This window comes from Neofelis nebulosa, chromosome 15 (genome assembly GCF_028018385.1).
Source record: "Neofelis nebulosa isolate mNeoNeb1 chromosome 15, mNeoNeb1.pri, whole genome shotgun sequence".
Lineage (NCBI taxonomy): Eukaryota > Metazoa > Chordata > Mammalia > Carnivora > Felidae > Neofelis > Neofelis nebulosa.
Window position 1 is genome coordinate 25995727 of NC_080796.1, and position 27389 is coordinate 26023115.

At 43.8% G+C, this 27389-nt stretch overlaps 1 long non-coding RNA gene across 2 annotated transcripts; it reads left to right on the top strand.

Annotated features, from left to right (window-relative positions):
* Positions 1–1131: 1131 nt before the first annotated feature.
* On the top strand, positions 1132–17105 carry LOC131495798 (uncharacterized). Of its 2 annotated transcripts, XR_009254125.1 has the most exons (10): positions 1132–1465; positions 2869–3221; positions 3818–3885; positions 5416–5469; positions 9804–10164; positions 13760–13845; positions 13962–14207; positions 14288–15433; positions 16546–16641; positions 16749–17105. It is a non-coding gene; the product is annotated as an uncharacterized LOC131495798 (long non-coding RNA). The 2 variants fall into 2 exon arrangements; XR_009254124.1 differs by lacking the exons at positions 9804–10164; positions 16749–17105 and having other exon boundaries at positions 16546–16726.
* The last annotated feature ends 10284 nt before the right edge of the window (positions 17106–27389 follow it).

Here is a 27389-nt window from a genome sequence, read left to right on the forward strand (position 1 = left end):
TCCTTACTTTTTACTATATCAGACGTATCTATAACACAGGAAGTTGGTCTCCTAATACAGGCAACAGAAATTTATACATCCAAATGAACATAGTTGATGGTGTTTTAAAAGGCTAATAAATAACACCTCTTTCTTTATCATCTGGAGATTAAAGCCGAATGAGAGAGATACACAGGAGTCACACAGATAAAATTCAAAATATTGCCAACATTATTGACCATGAGGTTTCGAATCTACAGCCAAGAGGGCTTTCTAATACTTTACCTCCAAGTTAATCAGACCCACCCACAGACTTCTCCAGGGCAGGTATCTTGCCTCAGGCTAAGAGATCTGCAGACTGGCAAATCGGAGAGTAGAGCCCAGAAGAGGCTGAGCCACCCTCACCCGGTCCTTCTCCCCAACTCAAGGTCAGATTCAGTTATCCTTTGCCCCCAGGAGGAATGGGCAGGCGGTAGGGAGAGGGTGGTGAATGGTCAGCAGTGTTGTTCTAGAGGACAGCCCTCTACACAGGTGCATGTAGTCAAAGCAAGAATGCCTCCTCTGCCCCCCAACCCAATAACCATCTCCTTCAAGGCGGACCCCTGGGGAAAAGTCTCTCTTTTTGATGCTACAACTGTTCAGAAGACTTTGAGAATGCTCTCCAGGAATCCTATTCAAAGTCTACAGCTATTCTTTGAATACCTTTGGCTACAGTAAAGTTTCATCTCCAGACAGGAGACCTTCAAACATCACTGGAATAAAGCAGGCAGAAAACTTTGGGGCCAATATGAAGATGACAGTGGAAAGAGGAATGCGGTGTTCTTGTACGAACACAATAGTCCCCCTTATCTGCGGCGGATACATTCCAAGACCCCCAGTGGATGCCTCAAACCATGAAGAGTCCTGAACCCTATCCATACTGTTTTCCCTAAATTAGGCACAGTAAGAGATTCACAACAATAAAAAGAAAATAGAACAATTGTCACAATATATGCAATAAAAGTTACAGGAGTGTGGGCTCTCTTTCAAAATATCTTATTGTACTGTACTCACCCTCCTTGTGACGACACAAGCTGAGAAAATGCCAAGGGAAGTGAGGTGAATGACGCAGCATTGTGATGTAAAGTTAGGCTACTATTGACCTTTCGATGATTCATCAGGAGGTGGATCCTCTGCTGGGAGAGAGGGAGAGAGAGGGAGAGAGAGAATCCCAAGCAGGCTCTACAAGTGTCAACACAGGGCTGGATCTCATGAACTGTGAGATCATGACCTGAGCCGCAATCAAGAGTCCGACGCTTATATCAACTGAACTGCCCAGGCACCCACAGACCGCTGTTAACTGCGGATTGTTGAAACTGCGGAAGGCGAATCGGCAGATAAGGGGGGGGGGGGGGGGGGGGGGAATTACTGTGTAAACTGATCCTGAAGTCTGGTGAGTGTTCTCACGGAACAGCAGCACCGTGGGCCTGAGGGTATGGTTACTGTGGTGAGTGATACTTTCTGAAGCCAAAAATCGGGACACGTGACCTGACAACGACTTTTTAAGCCACTTTCACGTGGAAGAAGCTATCTTGCCAATATAACTTAGATGCTAAAATTACCAAACTTTCTGACCTATTTCGGTGGTTTATGAACAGAACCAGATGAAACTTTGATAGAGAACTGCATCATCATTTCTAAACACACAAGTGGCACATGTGGAGTACTTATAAGCTCACAACTTTGAAGAGGGTAGTTTTCATCTCACAAGATACTGGTATATTTATGTTTAAAAAAATCACACTTAACTGCTTTACAGTGAAACCTCAAATATGAACACTGGTAAGAGGGTTTGGTAGCTAATACCAACCCTCACCAGGAAGCCCAAGCAGCTGTACCAGCTCTTCTGTTGGTGGAACAAGGGATTGAACTGCAAATGAATAAACCATTTTAACCATACACTTGTTTTAGAAGAGAGATTAATCCTATTTTCTACCACACTTACATTTTCCATTGCTTTGCAATTAATGTTGTGGTATGGCCTCTTTTATAAGGCAGGAAACAAGTAATGGGGTTCAAAAGGTGAATAGGAAGGAGAAGGTGAGGCATTCAAAGGTAATTAGAAGTTAGAAACCCACGAGACAAAAGCAGGTTCAGTGGCCCTATCTGAAAAACCCTGGGAGAGGGGTTTGTCCCTTCTTGGTAGAGAGAAAAGCCTTGCACAGGGATCTAAGGAAGAGAGGGAAAGGCCTGAGGGTTGGGGAAAGCAGGCAGGCACAGCTTGTGATGGTCAGAAAGAAAGAAGGCTTTTGAGGGGCACCTGGGTGGCTCAGTTAAGTATCCAACTTCTGCCTAGGTCTGTCGTGGGTTCCAACCCTGCATTGGACTCTGTGCTGACAGGTCAGAGCCTGGAGCCTGCTTCGGATCCTGTCTCCCTCTCCCTCTGCCCCTCCCCCATTCACACTCTGTCTCTCTCAAAAATAAACATTAAAAAATTTTTAATAAGGGTGCCTGGGTGGCTCAGTCGGTTAAGTGTCTGACTTCGGCTCAGGTCATGATCTCATGGTTTGTGAGTTCGAGCCCCGCGTCGGGCTCTGTGCTGTCAGCTCAGAGCCTGGAGTCTGTTTCGGATTCTGTGTCTCCTTTTCTCTCTGCCCCTCCCCCACTTGGGTTCTGTCTTTCTCTGTCTCTCAAAAAATAAATAAATGTAAAAAAAATTTTTTTAATTTTAATTAAAAAAAAGAAAGTTTTTTTCCAGCTGCCTCCTCTTAAGGAAGGTAGGAGGGAGAGAAGGGGTCAGGAAAAGAAAGCAATGGAAAGCTCAAATAAATTACATTTCTTAGGGAATTGTAAGAAATATGGGGCTTATTCCTCTCAGCAAATACTGACATTTAGAAATGCATTGTGCAGGACGGGAGCACAGAGGCCCCCAGGGCCACATTACCACTGCTCTTGTATGGCCATCCTGGAGGACTCTCATCAGAACTTCACACTGTTCTCCCCTCTGCTTAGAGGATATTTCAACTGCTGTCAGGAAGACAAGAGCAGCTGGGCCGTTAAAGTCAACAGGCTCCCACTTCTACACCGGCCAGATTGTGTCATAATTGGAAATGTGAAATATGCCTTCCTCTGTTTAGACTTCCCAGGCGTGGCGTGGCTTGTTTGTGTTTCCTCCAAACCCCAGAAAAGGCCAATCCCAGGCCTGAGTAAATGCTCCAGGCTTGTTGGTGAGGAGAAGGGGCCACGGCCCCTGCCAGCTCCAGGTGAAATGTATGGGCCCAGTTGGAGGGTGGAGACCGGAGGATGCAAAAGAGGCTAGGACTGAAAACATGCCAGCTTCACCAAATTAGTCTTGCACATGAAATGGCCTCACCGATCCCCTCCGCCTGTCTGCAGAATCTTCTGGTCCTTTAGGTTCAGTTCAAATCCTGCCTGCTCCTTGAGGCATCCCTGGTGCCTCAAGAAACCCTCCCTTCTCTGGGGTTGAACTCTCATAATGCCTGTAATTGGCACATGGACACTCGCTGGATCCCAAGCCCTCTTTCCTAAGCTGCTTTTTCGTCCTTTTCCTTCAGTCCCCGTATTATTTTAACTTTAGTTATTTATTTTGAGAGAAAGAGTGCATGGGAGGGGTAGAGAGAAAGAGAGTGAGAGAGAGAATCCCAAGCAGCCAGTCCCCAATCCACAGTGCAGAGCCCAACACGAGGGTCGAATCCATGAACCGTGAGATCATGACCTGAGCTGAAGTCAAGAGTCAGCTGCTTAACTGACAGCCACCCAGACACCCCTCCTTCAGTCCCCATCTTATTTAACCCTTTCCTGACGTTCTCCCTTCTTTACCCTCCCCACACACACCCAGAACCCACTCCCTCCCTGCACGTATTATGTAGCACCAAGACGTCCATTGCTCAGGCTCTGCTGTCTGTGGTAAGTCAACGATAGGTCTACTCTGCCCCCAGTTTCTGCTGTTGGACATGTGTTTGGGGGCTCTGGGTCCATGGGGGGGAGGAAGGACTTTAGGGTTTATCATCCAAGTTTGTAGTTTGCTCTTTCCCCAAATATCTAAATATACCAGACACATCTCAAACTGCAAGGATTCACATCCTGCCAAAACTCATCACCAGGGCTGCTAGAAAGACACATTTATCCCATTATTGCAATTTTTCCATTAATGCAATTTTGAGCTGATCATTCTACCTTTGTCCCCTCCCAGCCTTCCTGCATGGTGAAAGATACTGTGCCCAGGTCCGCCTCCTCCATTTCTGGGTTTCTCTCTGGCTTGTTCAGGGGCTAAAGATGAAGAGAGAGAACCGTCTTGCTACCCAGAAAGTTAAGATTTTTTTCTCCCCAATTAGAATGCAAATTCCTTTTTATTGCCTGCAGGAGGTAACATAGCACCAGGCCCATTTAGTTGCTTGAGAGCTAGCTAAATGACAAAGCAGGGACTCAAACTCAGACATTTCTGCTCTATATCACATGCTTTCCTCTGTTCCATGGTTTTCATGGCTGGGCTGACCAGAAGGTCCTCTGGGGAAAAGTTATTTTCTTATTGTTGTTGTTGTTGTTGTTATTATTATTATCATTATTATTGGATCTGGGGATAAGAGGACAGGGGTGTTCAGAACAGATCTCCCCTGCCCCCTGGCCCACACTGCATGGCCTCCTAGCAAGTACACAAACCCTTCAGTCAAGAAGTGGAGTCTAAGGCCATTTAATGTCTGTGGCAATGTTACCAATAGCTCTGTCCTAGCTTTTGCCAAGGCATCTGATCCTGAGCCCAAACTCAGCCCACGGCCAGGGAAACATGGCTGAGGAGGCCAGCCCAGGACCCCGACTCCTCCACGATAATTCGGCTGAGAGTAAGGACAGAAAGCCTAAGTAATTTGGATTCTTTTTTATTGACAAGAGTCATGCCACTGAGTCAGTACAACCTGCCAAGGCCCCACACTCAAACTGAGATCTGATCCTGGGTCAGTAGACAGAGGCTTTCATGCATTTTCTAGCCTTACAACCCCTTTTTTCCAGTGACCTCTTACACAGAAACCCATTAGGGAAAAGCAGTGGAGGTGGTGGAGACAGGGGCGGGGGTCCCAGAGCCCATCTACGAGGTCTTCCTCCTTGGTCCTCCTCCCATGTCATCACCCTCATCCAGACACTGGACACCCTGGGTGAGGAACAGTCCAAGAGCAGTAGGGCAGCTGGGGGAGGGAGCAGACCGGCGGAAAGGCGGAACAGCAAATTTGTTCTGCACAGGGCCCCTGTGAGTGGAGCTACTTTTGTTGTTTAGAGACTAAATAATGGGCCGAGGGATCAGAATGAAGCCTGACACAAGACCTGTCAATGTTTCTAGCATTCATCGCCTTTAAATATTCAAACACCAAGATTCTGAAGGATCTTTGACTTTTCTCTTCATTTTTTTTTCCAAATGTCAACAAACACTGCTTCTGCTGAGTGAAGAGTCTGGCCTTGCCTTTCCTGATGAAAAACAAAAGAAGGGGAGTGAGAGAGAAGGTGAGGAGAAATGAGGACAAAGGGTGAGGACGCTCAAGTTTCCTGGGAGACCCAGTTTTAGGGAAGGGGGTGGAGGTGGAGAAGCCAGCCAGCTGAAGCCCAGCAGCCCCTCATGTGTTGGGCTGTTCCATCGTACCCTTCATTTTACAGATAAGGAAACTGGGGCTCCAAGAAGTAAATGGAGTTATGTTACATCATAAAGCCAAGTTCAAAAAAAAAAAAAAAAAAGCAAATTGAAACTGGAGCTCACAGTTTCTGGTGCCTGCTTTTCACATGGCAAATGTTTTCAAAAGGGAAAGGCTGTTCTCACAGACTCAGGGAAAAAAGGACCCACAGACATGAATTAATTCTGTCAGCAAGCATTTATTGAGCCCCTACTGTTTGTCATCCATTGTCCTATGGGCTGGGGAATAGAGATGAACAAGACCCAGTCCCTGCCCCCAAGGGGTCCACAGGCCAGTGGGTGGAGCAGACAGATAATAACCACCACAATACAACCTAATAAGTGTCATGGCTGTGCTGTGTATATGTTGCTGTGGGGGTGTCAGCAGGACCAGATACATAATTTATGGGCTTCGGTGCCAAATAAAAATGCAGGGCCTCTGTCAAAAAAAATTCTCAGAATTTTAAGATGGTGACAGAAGAGCATTAAACCAAATATGAGGATCTTCTGAGCATAGGGTCCTGTGTGACTGCTATGTCCATGTCTGTCACATTCCAGTTCACAAAGGAGGTGCTTCTACAGCCTAGTCTGAATGACAAAGAATTCAGCACACGGGAGAGGAAGAACATTCTGGAAAAAGATAACAGCATGTCTAAAGGCAGGAGGAGGTTGAAACACAGCATATTTGAGAAATGGAACAAGTTCAGTTAGGCAAGAGTAGGAGATAGGGGTGGGAGAGTAACAAGAAATGAAGCTGGCAAGGAAGTAGACCCCAAGGAGCAAGATGCTTTTAAACCATACGAGGCAGTTATCCTGTCCGTATTGGTGAGTCGTTGAAGCTGCTTGGGGATAGGATCTAATGGGTACTTTGGGGAAAAGCAAAACAAACCACTTGGGCAGCAGGAAGCATGTGGGTTAGAAGACAGTGGGCCTGGAGTAAGAACCCAAGTTAGGAGGTTGGTGCAATGGCCCTGGCAGGAACCAAAGAAGATGGCATCCAGATATTGAGGAAAGAGTGTCTGGCTGGAGATGGTGATGGAGATTTAGGGGCCCATCCATGAGGTGGCAGTTGAACTCTTGAGTCCAGAGTTTCCCAGAGTGAGAATGAGAATGGGTACCAGAGGCAAAGATGTAGGTGGAGGAAGGAGACTTCCAAGGAGGGGGGTTGGAGGTGAGAGGATGATCAAAGGAGCAAATCACATGACTCCAGAGACAAAAGAGTTTCAGGGGGCGGATAGAGCAGCCAAACTTGTAAATTAATCCAGGGGTAGGGTAAAGACTACAGCATCTGAGATAGCTGAGGGGAGCGACAGAGGGTGAAACGTCTGAGGATGCAGACGTAGTCGGTGGCTGTTTCCCAGGCAGTGGCGGCCCAGAAGAGCACAAGAACGTTAAAGGCTCTGGCTCTGCGTCTCCACCTGCCGCGTGGCTGGACGCCTGCCTCCCCCAGGTTCTCAGAGGGCCCCAGGGGCCTGAATCACTGATCGTCCCTAGAACCGGAGCAAAGTAGCCCCTCTTTACACCTGCTCCTTCGTGGCTGCCATGTGCCCCCACAAGGGCCAGCAGAGGCCACATCTGAGGTTGGGGAGGACACTGAGGTGTGCAACTGCCCCACGGCCACCCTCCTTCATCTCCACAGACATTGACCCAGTCACTCACCCCATGGCCAGCCACACCGTGGCCTCTGCAGCTGCCCAAGCTGTTTGTACAGAGGTGACAGACACTATTGCCATCAACCTTGATATTCTCTCATGAGGCCCCAAATAGGAAGACCTCCATCTTGCTTGTCAGAACTCAATAGCACTTTTATTTGACTTACTCTCCCAGAATAATAAATGGCTCATCTGTCTTAGAACTTAGAACAAGTTTCCCAGAAGGACCTGCTTAGGTATCAATGAGCAAGGTCCATACGGCATCCCAGGTAAAACCCCCTCTTCTACTGGCCCTTGGGCAGTAAGACTAAGTCCCCCTCCAAGTCTCAAAGAGCTCCTGCTGCATTAAGTACATGGCCTAGGAGATCGTGGTCCAACACAAAGTTTTCTTTTGTTAAGTTCCTACTGTGTGCCATTGTTTCACATTAATTATCTCATTTCCCTCTCAGTTCATGCCAATGAGGTAGGTACTAGCATTGTCCTATTTCCTAGAAGAGGTAAAGCAGAACAGCCAATGACTGTATGACAGTACAAAGAACGTTCCGGTCCTCTACTCTGGGGGAGGAGGCCTTTACACACTCTTTTGTACTTTTCAATATCTCAGGCAATAGCTTCTATAAATTCAATATATTCTGTATGTTCAATAGCTTCTGGCCTTGCCTCTCTCCAAAGATAGCACTGTAAGATGGATTGACCAATGGGATCCTCTCTCATTCTTGGCTTCATATCCACGGGCCACCAGATTGTGGAAAGGGAGTGGGACAGGCCAAACTGGCCATGTTCCAAGGCTTCCAAAAGAGGTATCCCTCCTGACCCTCAACAGAGAATATGTGTGGCCTCAGTCCCACGAAAGTTTCCTGCTGTTCTCTGAGAGCACACACGTGCATGCATGCACACACACACACACACACACACACACAACACCAACCTCCTCCTTACTGAGTAAAAACCCATATCCCCTGCACAGAGATAAACCACAGATGGAACCCACATCGTATTTGAAAATGCAAGCCAGTCGTCCACACTGGCTCTGGCTTATTTACAGCTGGCATTGCTTCTGATTTGGCCTCCATCCATTCTGACAAGCTGATGCCCATGCCGTATCTGTTGGCTAAATATTTTTTATATCAGCCTTGATTCTGGAGACAATGAGGCCCAGACAAGTTAAGTAATATGCCTATAGACCCTCAACTGTCAAATGGCAGAGCCAGCATTCATAACCAGCCCTTATCTAACTGCACATCCCAGTGCTATTAGCCCCAATGTTCCATACATTAGGACTCTCTCTGACCAGATGCCTATTGGGTTGCCATGTAGATGGACCCCTAGTGGTCCACCCAAACATGCTTGATGATAAAAATTCAAAGCAGACCCTGTTTGGAACCTTGGCTATGCAGATTAAAAAATAATAACTCTAAGGAAAGGCAAATGGTGAATCCCATTTCTACAAATCTTATAAATTTCAGAGAAGCCATCTAGGGAGAATGAGCCAGGGTTTTTTCCCCTCTGAACTGGATCACTAGTTCCTGGGAAATGCCCATAAATCAACATGCTTTCAGTTTCCAGGACTTTACTTATGTTACTGTATGCCTTTAAAGTCCTCAGCTTGTTAGAAGGTGACCCTCATGAGTTGAGGGCAGTGCACCAGCCTAAACACAACCCAGATGCGAGACACTACATTGAAACACATGCAAATAACCATCCTTCTGCTCTCCTGTGAAATAATGTTCAGGAAGCACTAAGCAAGCCACAGGTGTTAAGGCAGCATTGCCCCACCAGCACCATGGGCTGGAGAGGCTGGGAACAACAGGTGCCTTGCTTCCCACACTTCCCCAAACCATTAAGACAGTGGTTCTCAAAGTGTGGCCTGTGCCAGTGGCAGCAGGATCACCAGGAGACTTGTAAGAAATGCAAATGCTGTCCCCCCCTCCCATAACTGCTGAATACGTGTTTTAACGGGCCCGCCCACTGATTCTGATGTGCACTAAAATTTAAGAGCCACTGCATTAGAGGTTGCAAAGACTCAAGATTGTGAGAGTCTGTCCCTTTTTGCCTAAGAGAACTTAGGAATCACCCGCCGTTAAAGAGAAACATTTCTTTAAAAAAAAAAAAAAAGTGACTTAGCAAAAGGATGAATTTCAGAGTTCAGAGTATGAACCTGGAATTATATCACAGCTCAGCCACTTACTACCCATTTGGCCTTGAGGACATCACTTAATGTTTCTCAGAATTAATTTCATCAGCTATAAAATGAAAATCGTAAACCTAGCACAGTGCCTGGCATACAGAAGGTGCTAAATAAAAAATAACTGTTACAAATGACGCTTCATCTCAATCAGCAACTGAGCACAATAGCCAGCCACTATCAAGTACCTCTGTCCCCAGTAGGTAGACTACAGGGAACATCCATGCAAGGAGAGAGATAACTCCCTGGGGAGGGGCAGGACATACTCCTCCACCCCCACCTGGAGACCCAGGTCGGGGAGTTTCCAAGTTCAATGAGCTCTGTTTGTGTTCAGCGAGAATAACAGGATCACAACGATCTCATCAGCACAGTTGGAAAGCAACAAATATGAAGCCCAGATCCAGATCTTCAGGCACAGAATGTCACCAAGGAAAAGCTGCCTCGCTCCTTCATGACAACATTCCCCCAAGAAACCATTGCTTGGAGAAACTTCAAGTTCTGTGCTGAAGTGCAGTGCAAAGCTAAACAAGACTCTGAAATGCAAATGTCTTGTCAGCACAGAGCAGAGCAAGTTTTTATAAGGTAGATAAACCTAAGGAGCCCCAGCTCCCATCTTCCCTGGAGAGAAGGGATAGAGGACAGGACAGGAGGCAAAGAATCAGGGGCAGAGTGGACACCTGACACAGCATCAGAAGGTAGGAGATGAGTGAATATTATTTATAGTAGAGCTTCTAACTACTCAGTGATGTGTATAATTCACTCATTAAAATGCAGATTTGTATTTAGCAAATCTGGGATGGTGCCTGAGACTCTGCATTTCTACAAGAGGAGAAAATTGGGCTAGATAACAAGAATTTTTTAAATACTTTCATATATATATATATATATATATACACACACACACACATATATATATAAAGCTGGGTTTTTTAAACACTTATTCATAGCGGGGTGCAGAGAGAGAGGGAGACAGAATCTGAAGCAGGCTCCAGTCTCTGAGCTGTCAGCACAGAGCCCAATGCGGGGCTCGAACCCATGAACCATGAGGTCATGACCTGAGCCGAAGTCAGATGCTTAACCGACTGAGCCACCCAGGTGCCCCTAAAGTACTTCCTAATTTCAGTTCTTTTTTAAACATTCATTTGTGGGTCGCCTGGGTGGCTCAGTCGGTTAAGCGTCCGACTTCGGCTCAGGTCATGATCTCACGGTCCGTGGGTTCGAGCCCCGCGTCGGGCTCTGTGCTGACAGCTCAGAGCCTGGAGCCTGTTTCAGATTCTGTGTCTCCCTCTTTCTCTGACCCTCCCCTGTTCATGCTCTCTCTCTGTCTCAAAAATAAATAAATGTTAAAAAAAATTTTTAATAATAAACATTCCTTTGTTTATTTATTTTGAGAGTGGGGAGGGGCAGAGAAAGAGAGAATCCCAAGCAGGTTCCATGCTCAGCACAGAGCCTGATGCAGGGCTCGATCCCAGGACCACGAGATCATGACCTGAGATAAAATCAGGAATCAGATGGTTAACCGAGTGAGCCACCCAAGCATCCCAAGAAGATTATTTTTAAAAAAAAAATTTTTTTAACGTTTATTTATTTTTGAGACAGAGAGAGACAGAGCATGAATGGGGGAGGGACAGAGAGAGGGAGACACAGAATCCAAAACAGGCTCCAGGCTCTGAGCTGCCAGCACAGAGCCCGACGCAGGACTCGAACTCACAGACCGCGAGATCATGACCTGAGCCGAAGTCAGCCACTCAACCGACTGAGCCACCCAGGCGCCCCCCAAGAAGATTATTTTTGATGGGCTGGAGAAAGAGGAAAATTTATCAATGCTGGAAACTTAATAAATTTTGTCTCCTTGCATAGGAACATGTCCTAGCACTATGCTTCATACAATGTATTGCTTAATAAAACGAAGGATAAATTATAAAATAGTTTGTAGGAAAAACACTTGTAAATTAAATGTTACCATCATAATCATCACCATGTTACCCTGGGCTCTCCCTGGCATGTTGTATTTAAGAGTGCCAATCAGTCCTCATCTATTCAACATTCTAAGGCTCTCAGGACCTCAAAATGAGCCCTAATTTTAGCCCAGAATATACCCTGAGCCCACACTATTGTTTATTCCATAAATATTTGTGCCTAAAGCTAAGCAGAATAATTTTTGGCAATGTTATTCTACATATTTTTCATTTCTGGTGATTTGGTGGGTTGTGTTGCCCAGCAGCCCTCCATCCTCACAGACTGAGTTACCCATGACTTGGGGTAGGATGGAGTAGAAGAGAGAACAAGGAATTAAATTTTCCAAGAAGAAGACTTTGACGTTCAAGTTCAATTTTTTAAGTTCACAGAGAAGAAAATAATCTTGAGAGCCCTGGTTTTCCAGTGCGAGAACTTGGCACTTGAGAAGATGAAAGACTCTTTCTGAATTCTGTAAAGTAGGCAGGATGGAGACATGAGGTGGGAGCAGTTTACCTCCACTGGAAGGGGAGAAGCTCAAGGAAAATCATGGAGTAGAATTTTGTGGCATGAGTGTCCTGATTGGACTCAGCCTATCCCTTCTGGGGCACCTCTCCAGGTGGTTGCTTACAGAATTCCAAGTGGAAAGAAAGGCCCCTGTCATGAGTTCATAGGGCATTGGTCAGGGTCACTTGTTCTGAACCAGAAGGACAGGCCACACATTACACGGGCTGCAGATATGGAGGCCACCAATGCAGTGAGAACAGAGGGTAATGCTCCCAAACCTGGAAGGACCAACTGCTCCACCTCAGAGGCCAGCCAGGACCAGAAGCCCGAACACAAACCAGACAGGAACCGTCCTCCCTCTCGCTGACATGATTCCATAACTCCTTCCTGCAGGGAGTGCCACCCTAGGTAGGAGAAGAGAGAACACTTGATGAGGGATAAGGATGCCGATAGAAAGTTTGAATTTAAAATAAGTGAGTTTGGGCGTGCCTGGGTGGCTAGGTCAGGTTAAGGTCCAACTCTTGATCTCAGCTCAGGTCATGATCTTGCAGTTCATGGGTTCGAGCCCTGCATCAGGCTCTGCACTAGCAGTGCAGAGCCTGCTTAGGGTTCTTTTTCTCTCCCTCCCTCTCTGCCCTTCCTTCACTCTCACTCTCTCAAAATAAATAAATAAATAAACTTTTTAAAAAGTAAAATAAATAAGTTCGTTTTTACTGTCTGGGTAGTGAAAAAAGACTACAAATCGAGACAGAATTTGACTAAGCTACCTTTAATTGTCAGGAATAAGTATTTTCACTATAGCAAAAAAAAATGATGCCTAGTGACAGTTTTAAGAAAATAACAGTGCAGTTAGCACATCTGAGTTGTGACTAAGTTTCAGACCCACTACATGTCTTGGTTTTGGGCAAAAGTAAGAGCAAAACAGGTCAAATCTGTACTCCCCTATGCAGTCTACAGTTCAGTGGGAAGACAGTGGTTAAACAGGCAATCCAACAGATAAAATACAAGACGACTGTTGTGCTCAGTGCTATGAAGGGAAAGTACAAGGAGGAAAGGAAGACCGTTGTCCCAAATCCTCCTGCCTGCCCATCTTGATGCCAGAAATTCAGCATCTAGACATGAATTCTATTGGTTCACCATCATTTTCTCCAAAGACTTGTGGAAGGAGTTGCTCGTGAACTTGCTAACCTTTGCATTTTGAGAGTTTAATAATTGTCATTCTGTTCAAAAGATCAAAAAGAGGAAGGCTCCAAAAGTCTAGTAGGGGACGTAGGAGCAAGCGGGAGGGGACCCCGTAGTAGCTGGGAGCAGGAAGTGGGCAGCATATGGGGAGGAGCACGTAGGAGGATCACTCACCGGGGAAACTGCGGAGGAACCCAGGGGGTTTGTGGGGATGGGGATGGAGGGAGGAATAGGGGGAATAGTGGGGGGGGGGAGGCAGGGGGTCACAGGCAGGAGCACATAGAGATAGAGGGAAGAATGGGGGGTGGGAGGGGAGGCAGGGGGCACAGGCAGGAGTGCATAGGGACGGAGGTTTTCACAACAAACTTGCTTGGCAGTCTTGCCCAGGGTTGCTCTGCCCTGTACAAAAGCATTTGGAGCTTAGCAGAAGTTTAACATGATACTGTGAGTATAGTCTGATGCCTGCACTAGGGCAGTATAGAGATCACCTAGATGTCAGGTTAGCTGGGACACCTGGAAAGAAGTTTAGTCTCTTTTCTAGACTCAAGGGACCTCAGCTTTCATCTTAGGGCCCAGTGGGAAGCAGGGTCCTTCTTCCAATGAGGACAGGAGACCCGGTTAGCCAGAAATCCCTCTCACTTCCAGGAAGGAGTATGGCGTTGTGATTAAATCCATTGCTCTGATGTCCAGCAAAATTCAGACTCAGCCACTTACCAAATGAGGGACTACGGGTGAGCTATTTGACCTCTCTGCACCATCACTTTCTCGTCTGTGAAATGGAAACAATAAATGTAGTTATCTCCTCATAAGATCAAATGAGACACCTTATGCAGCATGCTTTTTACAGTTACCTGCTACTCACTGGAGTTCAGAGAGAGGCAATGGTGTGAAGCTGGTCGCGGCCATCCAGACAGGTGTTCGCCAGCATCAGCATCACCTGGATGCTTGTTACACCTGGGCTCCACCCCAGACCTATGGAACCAGAATCTCCAGGAATCTGTATCTTAACAAACTTTCCAGGTGACTTTTATGAACCCAGGTTTGAGAAGCATGACTCCATGATCACAGATAGGCCTGAAGTCATCCATAGTGTGTAAGTAAAGCACTGGGGGAGGGGCATGGGTGTTGAATTCTTGCTGGCAGAGTATCTTATGCAAGTCTTTTCTTCTCCAGAGGCAGTGATAAGATTGATGAGAACACCCCATCATGTGCCTGAAAGGGTTTTGCAACACATCAAACAACGTGAGCATGGAAGAGATTGTGATTCTTATCGCCACATTTGTAATAGGGTTTTTTAAAGGGAAAACAGCCAAGTCCTTGGCTTTCCTTCCCCTGCTCTTGGCAAAACCTCCTACTGCTCTAGGAGGATTGCAAGAACATTGACCCAGAATTCCCTGCATGTTTCCTGGGAAAAGCAAGCTAACTCTGACAGCTAAAACTGCTACACGGTGTATCATAAGATCCCTGCTGCTCAGACCCGACAGCTATTCCCTCTGGTTTCTGGCCTGCACAGCTGGCCCACAACGGTGGGGCTTTCTGTGCCTTGGGAGCTTTCTGCTGATGGAGGATAGCTTCCAGGTAGCCCCAGGATTTGAATCAAGACCAGTAAGTGGGTAAAAGCTACAAAGAGTCGGGTTTCATGCCCAAGTAAGGAAGAACTTTGCAGGGATCAGAGCTGCCCCAAAGTGGCCTAAGCTTCCCTAGCAGGTGGCAAGTGAGATCCCTGACCGAGGAGATGGTCACTCACAGGCCAATGACCCTTTGGTGGGGCTATTTTATCCTTTTTCTTCTTACCGAGGTCTAGGAGCAGTGTGCTCTGCCTGATACCTGAGAAGCCTTCTCCAAAACATCCCTAAATCCCTTCTTTCATTCAGCTGGTATTTGCTCATCACCTACCACAAGTCAGGCGCTGGCCTACACACTCAGGATGAAGGGCCTTGCTCTCGGTTTAGACTAGGTGAACAAGGCAGGCCTCTCTGCACAAGTGATGTTGTAGGCTGAGATCTAGATCACAAGCAAGAGCCAGAAGTGGGGAAATTATGTGGATGAGCACATCGGGCCAAGGGAACAACTGGTGTAAAGCAGGTCCTGATGCAGGAGTCCTGGAGCACAGTCAGTAGGGGCAAACCCCAAGAGAAGGCAGGGAGAGACCAGATCCTGTATGGAAGGCCTTATTAGCCAGCGTATGGGGTTTGGAGGAGTTTTTCTTTTGTTTTTTCTTTCTCTACTGCAACACTTAAACAGACCTGCTGACTGCCAGCATCATTGAAATTTCTTCGTTGAGCACCTACTTCCTGCTACAAACCTCAGGAAACCAAGGTCCTGTCCTCCCCCAACCAGCTGCTACTTCCTCTAAACACCGAGGAGCCTGGCCTTTGCTTTCAGCATCTTTCTTCACTAAGTATCATTGAAAAACTTGGATCTGACAGCCAACTGCTTACTTTCTGATCCACCAGCTGGTTACAGAACCAACATCCTTTTTCTTCTTTTATCTGTCTTTTCCATGTGATGAAACACAGGTGCAGAGTGGATACAGGTCCAAATACAACCAGGAAAGAACAAACTCAATCTCTCCAGGGGAGGGGGGTGGGTCAGGGGGGCGCCAATGTAGCACAGTGGTTAAGGCACAGGGTCTGAGCCCAAATACAGGTTCCTTCTCACTTGCCAGCTATGTGACCTTAGGCAGGCCATCTCTCAGAGCCTCAGTTTTGCCATATGTAAAATTAAAGATAATGATAGTCCCTACTTCACGGGCCGGTGAGTACGGACTGATATTTTACAAGTAAAGAATTAAGAGCAGAGGCTGATTCTTAGTGAGTGCTTAAGAACCATAAGGCTTTATTTGGCCCAGTCATTGGCTTTTTGTGAATGTTAGCATTTGTTCCACACCAAACGCATATTTGTTGAATATCTACTATGGGCCAGGCATTGTGCTAGGCATGGTTTCACAGAAACAGCTTTGGTCTAGAAGTCATACAACCTGACTCTTTTGCAAGGAGTCAGGTGACCAAGGATCAGCCTCGTCATCTCTGAAGTCCTCAGGTCTCTTGCCCCGAAAGGAGTGCACTGGGATCACATGACTTCTGAGGCTCTTCTGGTCCTGGCTTGACAGAGTGACTGTCCTCAGGAGGATGCAGCCTTCAATCCTGCCCAGATGGGGCTGACCCCCCAGTCACTCACATCCACTGGTCCCTGTGTGTGAGCACATGCCCTGGAGAGAAGCAGGCCTGATCACTGTCTTGTGTTCGCCATAAAATATTGATTAGGGAATTTAAAATTTCGAAATGATTTAGGAGCCCCGAGACGGGGACGTAATGTGCTGTGCCCAGCTGCGTTATGAGCCATCTATCTCCTGTCAGCAAGCAGCACGATACTGACAGAATCAATACAAACGTGTCTGAAGAAAAGCTTAACTCATTTCCTTTCTCCAGGGGCAGTGGTTGGAATGGGTCAGCCTTGGGAGATCAGCACTGAAGCTGGAGCCTAGACACCCATCTGCCAGGTGCAGGGAAGGCAAGACTGTTCGGGTACTGGCTATTTTCACTTTCTCCATTGACTGCTACACGTATCTCTGCTAATACATCAGGAAAATTAATAAATCTAGAACTTACATTCTCTCCTTTCCTTTTCTAAGGTTTTAAATAGGATCTCTGGGCTGTGTCCTGAAGGGAAAATAATAATAATAGCTACCAAGAACCTTTATTTAGCATCAAGAATCTTCTAAGAATCATCTTACTTCTCAGAGCCTCAGTTTCCCTATTTGTGAAAGGAAGAGAATGATCACACGGTCTCACGGGGTTGATGCCAGATTAAAGCAGAGGCACTGTGATTGTACTTAATGCCACTGACTTCTATATTCAAAAGTGGTTAGGGCACCTGGGTGGCTCAGTCAGTTAGGCATCTGACTCGGTTTCTGCTCAGGTCATGATCTCATCATTCGTTAGATCAAGCCCCGTGTTGGGCTCTGCACTGGTAGTGTGGAGCCTGCTTGGGATTCTCTCTCTCTTTCTCTGCTCCTCCCTTTCTGTCTCTCAAAATAAATAAATAAACTTAAAAAAAAATTTTAATGGTTAGAATGACAAATTTCATGTTATGTATAATTTACCACTATAAAAAAAAAAAAAGAAGAACCTAACAAGGTTAAAGCAGAGAAACTATAGTGCATAGTACATAAAAGTTTCTCCCAAAATGGCGACTATTGACAAGACTGGGGGGCAAAGTGTAACAAGTGATGTGTCCAAGGTAACAAGTTTCAAAACCACAGAGCTGGCATCTGAACCCAGGTCTCCTGATACTATCACAGAAGCACTGTCCTTCCAGCTACACTGTGCTACGAGACAGAGCAAGTGTGTTACAGGAATCCTCTGTATCCTTCTTTGCCAGGTTCTCCTACTTCCTGACCAGCATCCCAGATGCAGGTCCTACATTCCTCAGCAAGGTTAATAAATATGTCACTCCCAGCAAATGGCTTTGCTCCTTCCTGCCTCACACGTGGTTCTATGCACCTGAAACATTTATTAAACCCACTGAGAAGCTTGAATAAGAATTTAATTTTTCTAGCTAAACAATGGTGTGTGCAGCAGGCAAAGAGAATTACTTGTTTAATCTTACCTTTGCATGCCTACTCAGTTTCAGGGGGTTGTCTTACCCCAGGAACAGCATGACATCTCAGAATCTAGGAGCCTAATTAGCACATCCGTAAAGGACCTATTTACTACATAAAGGAAAAACCAATCTGTAGGTCTTTGTAACTCAGGATTTTTTGTGTGTGCGATAAATTTATCTTCCTAAGGACATATATACACTAAAGCCACTTTTCCCCAAGGCAGTGTTGACCCCCTCACGGTGCAGAGTACAGACCTACTCTCTGTTTTCTCACCTAAGGCTTAAATTCTAGAATCTTTGTGTGGCTTTTGCTTATCATATCTTACCTTTTATTCAACCCCTTCCTGTAGTCTATCATTTATCACGATTATTGATTGAAAAAGCACTTTTTGGGCCCCTACTACAGGCTAGGCAATATGTACCATATGGAGAGATAATTAAGACAGAGTTCTTGCCCATAGAAAACTAACAGTCTAGCAGAAAAGACAAACATGAAAAGAAAAGAGCATAACTTAGTATTTGAAGTGTGACTCAGGGGTGCCCATAGAGGGGACAGTTTATTCTCCTGGAGGGCCAGGAACAACATCAAGACTGAGTAACTTGAAATGCATATTCATGCTAAGCATGAAGGACCCAAGTAGACGGAGTGAGGAAAAGCATTCTAGAAGGCACATGGCCAGTGGCATGGAGCTGAAGAACAGGATGGCTGATTAGAGAACTGAGTGTAGTTTGTCAAAGCTGGAGCATAGAGTGTGGGTACGGATGATGGGGGTGTAGATGGGGGGCCCAAAACTGTTGCTTTGGTTGTTAGCAGCCAGAAGATCTGAGCAGACATTTTTCCAAAGAAGACATACATATTGGCCAATGGGTATGTGAAAAAGTGCTCAACATCACCAATCATCGGGGAAATGCAAATCTAAACCACAATGAGGTATCGCTTCTCACCTGTTAGAATGGTTATTATTAAAAAGATGAGAAATAACAATTATTGGTGATGATGTGGAGAAAAGGAAACCCTTGTTGTTGGTGCAAATGTAAATTGGTGCAGCTGCTATAGAAAACGGTAAGAAGCTTCCTCAAAAAATGAAAAACAGAAGTACCCTACAATCCAGTAATTCTACTTCTGGGTATATATCTGAAGAAAACAAAAACAGTAATTTGAAAAGATATGTGCACCCTATGTTCACTGCAGCATTATTTGCAATAGCCAAGATATGGAAATTACCTAAGTCTCCATCAGTGAATGAACAGGTAAAGAAGACAGAATATTATATGTCCATTAAAAAATAATGAGAGCCTGCCATTTGTAACAGCATAATGAAACTCAAGGGCATCATGCTAAGTGAAATAAGTCATTCAGAGAAAGACAAGTCATACAGAGAAAGACAAATACTATATGATCTCACTTAAATGTGGAATTTAAAAAGAAGAGAAAAAACTCACAAATAAAAAAAAAAAAAACCCAAGCTTGTAGATATAGAGAACATATTGGTGGTTGCTAGAGGTGTGGGCAGATGGGAGAAATAGGTGAAGGAAGTGAAAGATACAAACTTCCAGTTAGAATATAAGTAAGTCTTAGGATATAATGTACAGTATGGTTAATAGTACTGTATTGCATTTTTGAAAGTTGCTAAGAGAGTAGATCTGAAAAGTTGTCATCACAAGAAAAATAATTGTAATTATGTAAGGTTACAAATGTTAACTAGACTTATCATAGTGATCATTTCACAGTGTGTACAAATATGACATAATTATGTTGTACACCTAAAACTAACATAATGTTACACATCAGTTTTACCTCAATTTAAAAAAATGATCTGCTAGATTCTATTATTGTTCTCAATTGTTCCCTCTCCCTTTCTATAAGAAATATGCATCCCTTTCTACCGCCAAACAACATCAATTTACAGAGACTCCTTGTCAAAGAAATATATTCCTTGCCCCCACTGACCACTGGTCACATGAGACTTGCTTTAGCCAACTCAGTGTGAACCAAAGTGACACGTGCCACATTCTACAGAAGAACCACCGTGTGATTCAGCCATGTCTCTTTTTATTTTCCATAAGAACCGTTATCCCAGATGGTGGCTGTTTCTTCAACCTAGTTAAAGGAAGAATATATTTGTTGTAGGAGCAGTGCCCTTCCAACCCACAGACGATCTGAAATGTGATCAAGAAATAAACTTTTGTTGTAAGCCACTGACATGTGGGGGTTGCTTGTTACTGCAGCCTAATCTAATGGAAACTGCCTAATACAAGGCTCCAAGAAACAGGCAAATGGAGCTTTAATGTTTAAAACTCTGCCAACCAGAATGAAAGTTGTGGACAAATGACTAAAGGAAAAGGGGCATTCATTCTCCCAAAGTCACAGTCCATTTCAAACATGACACCATTTCCTCTCTTGCATTCACTGCACAAAATCTCAGATTTCTCACAAAAGACCTTTGATCATCTTTCTAGACAGACACTAGTAGGGTCTCCAAATTCTCTAAATTGAAATTATTCAATTAAAGTCTAATACCAAATAGATCTAGGAAATTAGATGGAGCTAGCTGATTTCATGCTTCAAGTTTTTTTTTTTTTCATATCCAAACCTGATGGTTTCCATCTGTAAAACACCAAGGCAGTAGACCATCTGCCACTTAAGTTTCTGCAGTAGTACTTAAAGCAGACAATGCTTTTTGCCTGAGGAAAGTTATCTTCCTTCTTGTGTTAGCTTATCCAAGAGAGACAAAGATAGAGTTCTGGTGGTATTCAGAGGAAGACATTGCTACAAGGGTTTTCACAGATTATTCGAGCTTCCTTTTTAGAGATGAGAAAATTGAAGGCATAATGTGACTTATACATAGCAGCTGGCACATAATAGGTACTCAATAAATAACTATTGAATAAATGGATGAATTACAAACTGAATGAATGAGTGAATGAATGCTCACCCAAATAGCTGATGGCAGGACTGGTCCTAATTAGGCCTAGTATACCATGTCAAATGCACTTTTCCCTAGGATGAATTGTGTTTTCCCATCCATTCATCCATTCAGTCATTATCCAAATTGTATTTTGCTGCTCCTGTGTGCTAGATATAATGCTGTACATTGGGGAGGAGAAAGATGGCTTGGGCAGGTCACAGCTTCTGCCCTCCAAGAGCCCTGGTCTAATGTGAGCTCCTCACCAGCCTAACTTCCTCACCAATACCACCTTTGTATTCTATTTCTTTAATTCTTCAATCATCCTCCCCTTCACAAAGGAAATGTTTCTATGGGTTTGCCAGTAGTTATGAAGTGGCAATTGTCACACTTTGGGACCTCTGGATCTTTTTACATTCTTAAGCAATTATTGTAGACCCCAAAAGGCTTTTGTTTAATGTAGGGTTTTTTTTGTTCATCTTCCATAACAACTGTTAACGCTAACAATATTTACCATATTTAAAAGTAAAACTAAGAAATTTTTGATATATGTATTGATTTATTCAATACATTTAAATATGACTATAGTAAACCCACCACATGTTAACATAAATATCATTTTTCTTTTTGAAAAATTATATTTTTCAAATAAAAATAATTTCAGTAAAAAGAGTGGCAATGTTTTACATTTTGTCAAATATCTTTAATGCCTAGCTTAAAGAAAAGAACTAGATTCTCATGTCTGGTTCTATCTTTCATCTCTTGTGACATCACATGTCTTGTAGCCTTTGGAAAATTCCATGGTACACTAAGAATATGGAAAGTAGAAACAATAAACAATGCCTTAATATTGTTTTGAACATAGTTTCAATCTCAGGGACTCGCTAAGTGGTCTTAAGGACATCCCCCAAATCCCTGGACCACACTTAGAGAACCACTGTCCCAAAGACAATTTAATCTTCCTTTCAATTGGGGAGGAGGGAAATTGGAAAGTTAAAAGGGAAAAGAAAATGCTAAGGGACCTGGGTGTGTTAAACCTCTGAACAGATGCCCATTTAGGATAGAGAGTCAAGGTGGAACATGGTTCCCCCCGTAACCACTTAATTATTTTTTTAAGGTTGGACAGCAACTCCCCAGGAACATTTAATACTCTTTACATCAGGCCCCATGAAATTTAAGGCAGGGTCATTGCTATACCAGTGTTTCTCCTCCATTAATCCTGTTTCATCCTCTTGAGGACCAAATGACTTACAAGGATAAAGCAAGTTGTTTTAAAGGAAAAGGTACAATCAATTACCCATACACCAATCCCATGTCAAATAAATAAATGTCACCTTTACACTAGCGAAGACAAGAATAATATACCCCCAAAACATGTCTAAGCCTATGAAACCTTTCTTTTGTGTATATATTACTCAAAGGGTAACTCATTGTAGCAAAAAAGGATTTATGGGAAGTTATAAAAATATGCAAAATACATAATAAAAATAAAAACAAAAATAGTAACATTAAAAAAAAGAAATAACACCTAACAGTAACATGAAGCCATGGAATGATAGGAGAGAAAAATGCAAGATTAAAAGACATGCACAATGATCTAAATCATTTAAATTTGAGGTCCTGATTCCTATAAACCCGAGCAAAGGCAGAAACACAATTAGCTACAAGAAAATATATGCTAACTTTATCTAACATAGCTTTACTGGCACTGAAACTGTGGGTTCTCATAGAGGTGGACAGTAAATGGCATAGAGAAAATACATTTCTTATAACCTCCCTCACTACAAGCTGAGGCCATAACAGAAAGGCCTTTAGGCCACAAATTTAATATCTGTAATATATTGAGAGTCTCATGATTCTCAGTAATTCCTAAACTTGTACAAAGGTTTCTGGTGGCTTTTCACCTTCAGTGACTCACATCCACACTCCCTAGGCCGGCATTCAGAGCTACAACCTAATTTCCTGAAGTTATCTCTCACTGCACACATACTCAAACCCTCTACCCTAGACAGACTGCTATAGTCACCCCTTGAAACTTGATTCCTGCCTCCGCACTTTTGTCTATGCCATGTCTCCCACGGAGTGTGTGCCTGGTAGGTATTTGTTACTTCAGGGCTTATGCCATGATCAGAGAAATACAGATGAGTAACCTCTCTTCCCTTTAAGCTCTTTCTCATTCATTTTTGTTGGTTTGTTTAGTTTTGTTGTTGTTTCAGGAAGAAGAGAATGAAATGGAACAAGTCATGTGGACCAGAGTATCACATCTATGATTCATTTAGTGTCTCCATACAATATACCCACCCACGCCTTTCCCTTTCCTATCCTATCCCTATCCTATTCCTATCCTATCCCCAGTTCACTGATTAAGTTCCATGAAACGTCATTCATTCCATCATTTATCCATTCAACAAAGATTTAAGAGTCAGGTGCCATTCTGAGCTATGGGGATATAGCAGGGAGTGAGGAAGACATAACCCCAGCCCATGCAGACAAAACACAAGTAAACAAGGAAATTGCAAGCAATAATTGATGCTATAAAAGCCAAAACAAGGTACTGAGAATGAAATTAGCACTTGGGATAGGGGAGTCAAGGAAAGCATCCTTGAAGAGTGATATTTCAGCTAAGACCTAAAAGAACAAGAGGAAGTTGTTACAGGAAAAGGGGGAAAGAGCATTCAGATGACTAAATATGAGTCAATTTTCTCATCTGTTAAATAAAAGAATAACAGTTCCTGTCTTACGTGGGTGATGGGAGAATTTAATGTGTTAATCCATGGAAAGCACTTAGAACTGACTAGGCTCATAATAAATGCCATTAAATTAGTGATGTAAATTACCATTCCTGGCAAAGGGGACAGCATGTGCAAAATCCCTGATGTGTAAGGGAGTATGATATGTTCAATGGATTAAAAGAAGGCTGGCATGACTGGAGCATGGTTAATAAAGATGAAAACATTGAAAACATGGTATGAAAAAATTAGAGAGGTAAAGGCCAGAGCAAGGAAGGTCTGGTATATATGACAGGAACTTGGGTTTTATTCTAGAGTTGCCACTGTGTGTAGGGTGGACTGTAATATAGAATAAGACTGGAAGAAGAAAAACCAATTGGGAGGTGGGTGCACTAGTACAGGTGGAAGATGATGTAGGCTGGGACTAGTAATAGCAATGGACATTGCAACTCATGTGAAGAGTCGGGAAAGAGGCACCAAGAGTACCTTTCTGGTGTTACTCAGTAAGAAATGTCTATAGGCAACAGTGTCACGTAGACAACAGGATTTATAAGTCTAGAACTCAGGAGAGGTGAGACAGAAGATATAAATATTGGGGTGCCTGGGTGGCTCAGTCGACTTTGGCTCGGGTCATGATCTCACAGTTCGTGGGTTCAAGCCCCACATTGGGCTCTATGCTGACAGCGCGGAGCCTGGAGCCTGCTTCATATTCTGTGTCTCCTCTCTCTTTGCCCCTTTCCCACTTGCTCTCTCTCTCTCTCTCTCAAAAATAAATAAATGTTAAAAAAAATTTAAAAAGAAGATACAAGTATTATGCACATCAGTGTAAACATATTTAAATACATGGCACTTGAGTAGGTCAGATAGGACAAGACTTTGGAAAGAAAAAGAGAAGAAGAGCCAAGTCCAAGCTGTAAAGAATCTCAGTATTTAGAAGTTGGGTGTAGGAGAAAGAGCCAGCCAAGGAGATTGGGGGGGTCATGGTCAGTGAGGTCAGAGGAGTCAGGAAAAGAATTTTTATGGAAGCCAGGAAAGTAGAATAGGGAGAAAATAGTCAACATTGTCCCAAGATGTTGAAGGTCCAAACAAGGTGAGAATGAAGAGATGCCATTGTATTTAGTAACTTGAAGGTCACCGGTTATCTTGGCAAAACTGAGTTCAATCAATTGGTAGGGTCAAAAGTTTGACTTGAGTGAGTTGAAGAGAGATTGGGAAGTTAAGACATGGAAACAATGTGTACAGACAACTCTTGAAAATTTTGTGTATGAATATCAGAGAAATGAGACAGTAGCTGGAGAGCATGTGGAGTCAAGGAAGGAGTTCTGTCATAACATCACTGGTATTTATTGGAAGTGAACTTTGGTTTCCATGACTTTGCCTCAGAAATTCTAAGCTCAGGCACCAAATGGCTTACATCTTTTGTCCCCTAAGGGGAAGCTTGAAGTTGTAGGAAAACACTGACATATGTAAGTAGTCCATCCTGGGCACTCCTCCTACTTTCTTCCCCCCACCCCCAGCTATTATTTTACTTTTCCAAGCCTCAGTAGGATATTCCTAAACTTTCTTTATCCCAATATCAAAATAACCTTATTTCAGAAATTAATTCAAATCGCAACTATTCTTGGCTGGGAGACATGTGTTCCATATGTCCTCACCCCTGCCTGAATGCCACAACATCTCCCTCTCTCACCTGGATGCAGAGTAAGTCATTAAGTTTCAATGCACCAAAGCAGCATTCATTTAGATAGACACTACAGTGAGCCAAATATACTCATTTAAACATCAATAAACTCGACTTCCAACTGAGTTCATTTGTGCAGAGGGAGGTAGGATAGATTTGAGGAACATCAGTGAACCCCGTTAGCTCTCAAGATGTTATTAAAGCAGAGGAAGCACCAACCTCCCACCAATAGTTCCTAAATGTGATCACTTTCAATTTGTTCAATTCAGCGGATAAGTGACATACAGATTCGAGGCTTGGAATAAATCGTAACAAGAATTCCAATGCTGTAATGTTCTAGCAGGAACTAAGAGCACACATCCCCATCCCACTCTACTGAATTAATTTGGGCCTGTTGTGGCTGGGTAGGCTGCTAGTATCACAAACCAGTAAACTTGTGAAAAGCAAAGTCTGCTTCTATCACCAACTGACTAAAACACTAATGGCCCTACAACCTCCCAATGCAGTTTGATTACTGATTTTTTTCTAAGGGCCGTACTTTATCTAAGGGCTGTACAGTGTCTGTTGTATATAACACCATAACAGAAGACAATACAAAGCCAATTCCCTAATCAAGATTCTGTTTAAACTCTATGGGGCGCCTGGGTGGCGCAGTCAGTTAAGCGTCCGACTTCAGCCAGGTCACGATCTCGCGGTCCGTGAGTTCGAGCCCCGCGTCAGGTTCTGGGCTGATGGCTCGGAGCCTGGAGCCTGTTTCCGATTCTGTGTCTCCCTGTCTCTCAGACCCTCCCCCGTTCATGCTCTGTCTCTCTCTGTCTCAAAAATAAATAAACGTTAAAAAAAAAAAAAAAATTAAAAAAATTAAAAAAAAAAAAAAAAAAAAAAACTCTATATATCGAGGTAATCTTTGGTTGGTTTGGAGATAGAGGTGTTGCCTTGGATGGGTCAAGCACCTTTCATTTCATCCAAGAGCATAAGCTCAGTAAACATTTTCATTAAAGCACTTTATCAAAACAGAGGTTTATTCTAACCTAAAAATGAGTAAAACCATAGTTAATTAATGTGCTGGATGTTTATCCTTGGTATAAACATTAATCATTTGAAAATAATATGGCGGGGAGAGAGACTGAAACAAACCCACTCTTTGTTTAGATGTCTAATGTGGACTAGGAGCTGCGTTAGGGGCTTTCCTTTTAGTAACAGACTTAATTCATGCACCTGTCATATAAGGAAAGTATTATTACCACTGATTAGGAAGTGGAGTCTGGCATGTTAAGTGATTGGCCCAAGGTCACCCACCCAGTAAAAACTGATTCAAGATTTGGCTGATCCCAAAGTCCATATGCTCTTCTCACTTTACTGAGCAACCTCCCCTACAAAATGACCCAAACATATTACAAATGAGAAAGGGGAGGAAGTCAAAACAATTATTTGTAGGGTCAAGACCCTAGAGCATTCACCTTTACAAGAAATAAATCATGTTACCACAGCGATCCATGCCAGTGAGTTAACTTCTCATTTATTCATTCCGCAAAATAATCTAATTATTTCAAGCCACCAGAGAACATGAAATTATCGCTCTAGTGCACTAAATTGCTCGCCAGTAACTTTAAAAAGCTAACCAAAAGGTCTAAGTTATTCCTGGAAAACCCATCAGCCTATTAATCAGGGAGAACTCATCCACTGCCCACTATAAATTGAGGCATCGCTTCCTATTCAGCTTCTGAAATCTCACATACTCTAAACAGCTAGCCCTGTGCAGCCACAATACGAGGTAGTAGTTTTCTCAGAAGATGGTACTTGATCAGCCCTACTTACCTAAACCTGCAAATGGAGAGGCAGGAAGGGAGGGAAAGAGGAACACAGAAAGAGTGCCAGTAGGCTGCATATGTGCATGCACATGCGTAGACACTATTTATTTTTCTCTGTGTTGATATGTTTAACCATCTCTAATAGACTCCATAAATGCTTTCAAATCCAGTTTCAATGGTCTATTTGCTGCCTAGTATAGCATATAATCTTTTCCAAAAGTGGTATTGATCTTGTTAAGTCTCCTCATCATCTAGACTTTGAGCATCCCTCTGCAACATCATTCCTGTGGGCAAACCAGGCACTGCTTCCATGCAGCTGTCCATTCCCAGTGTCTGAGAGCCCTTGCTTACTAAATCGGATCAAGAGGCAGGGGATAATCATGATAACAGCCACCAGGTATCGAGACGTACTATGCCAAACACTTCACATTCATTTTCTCAAACAAGCCTCACGACAGCCTATGGTGGAAGTATTATCATCCCCCTGTGAGGCCAGGTATTATATGTTATCCCTATTTAAGACAGGGAAACCAGGATGAAAGA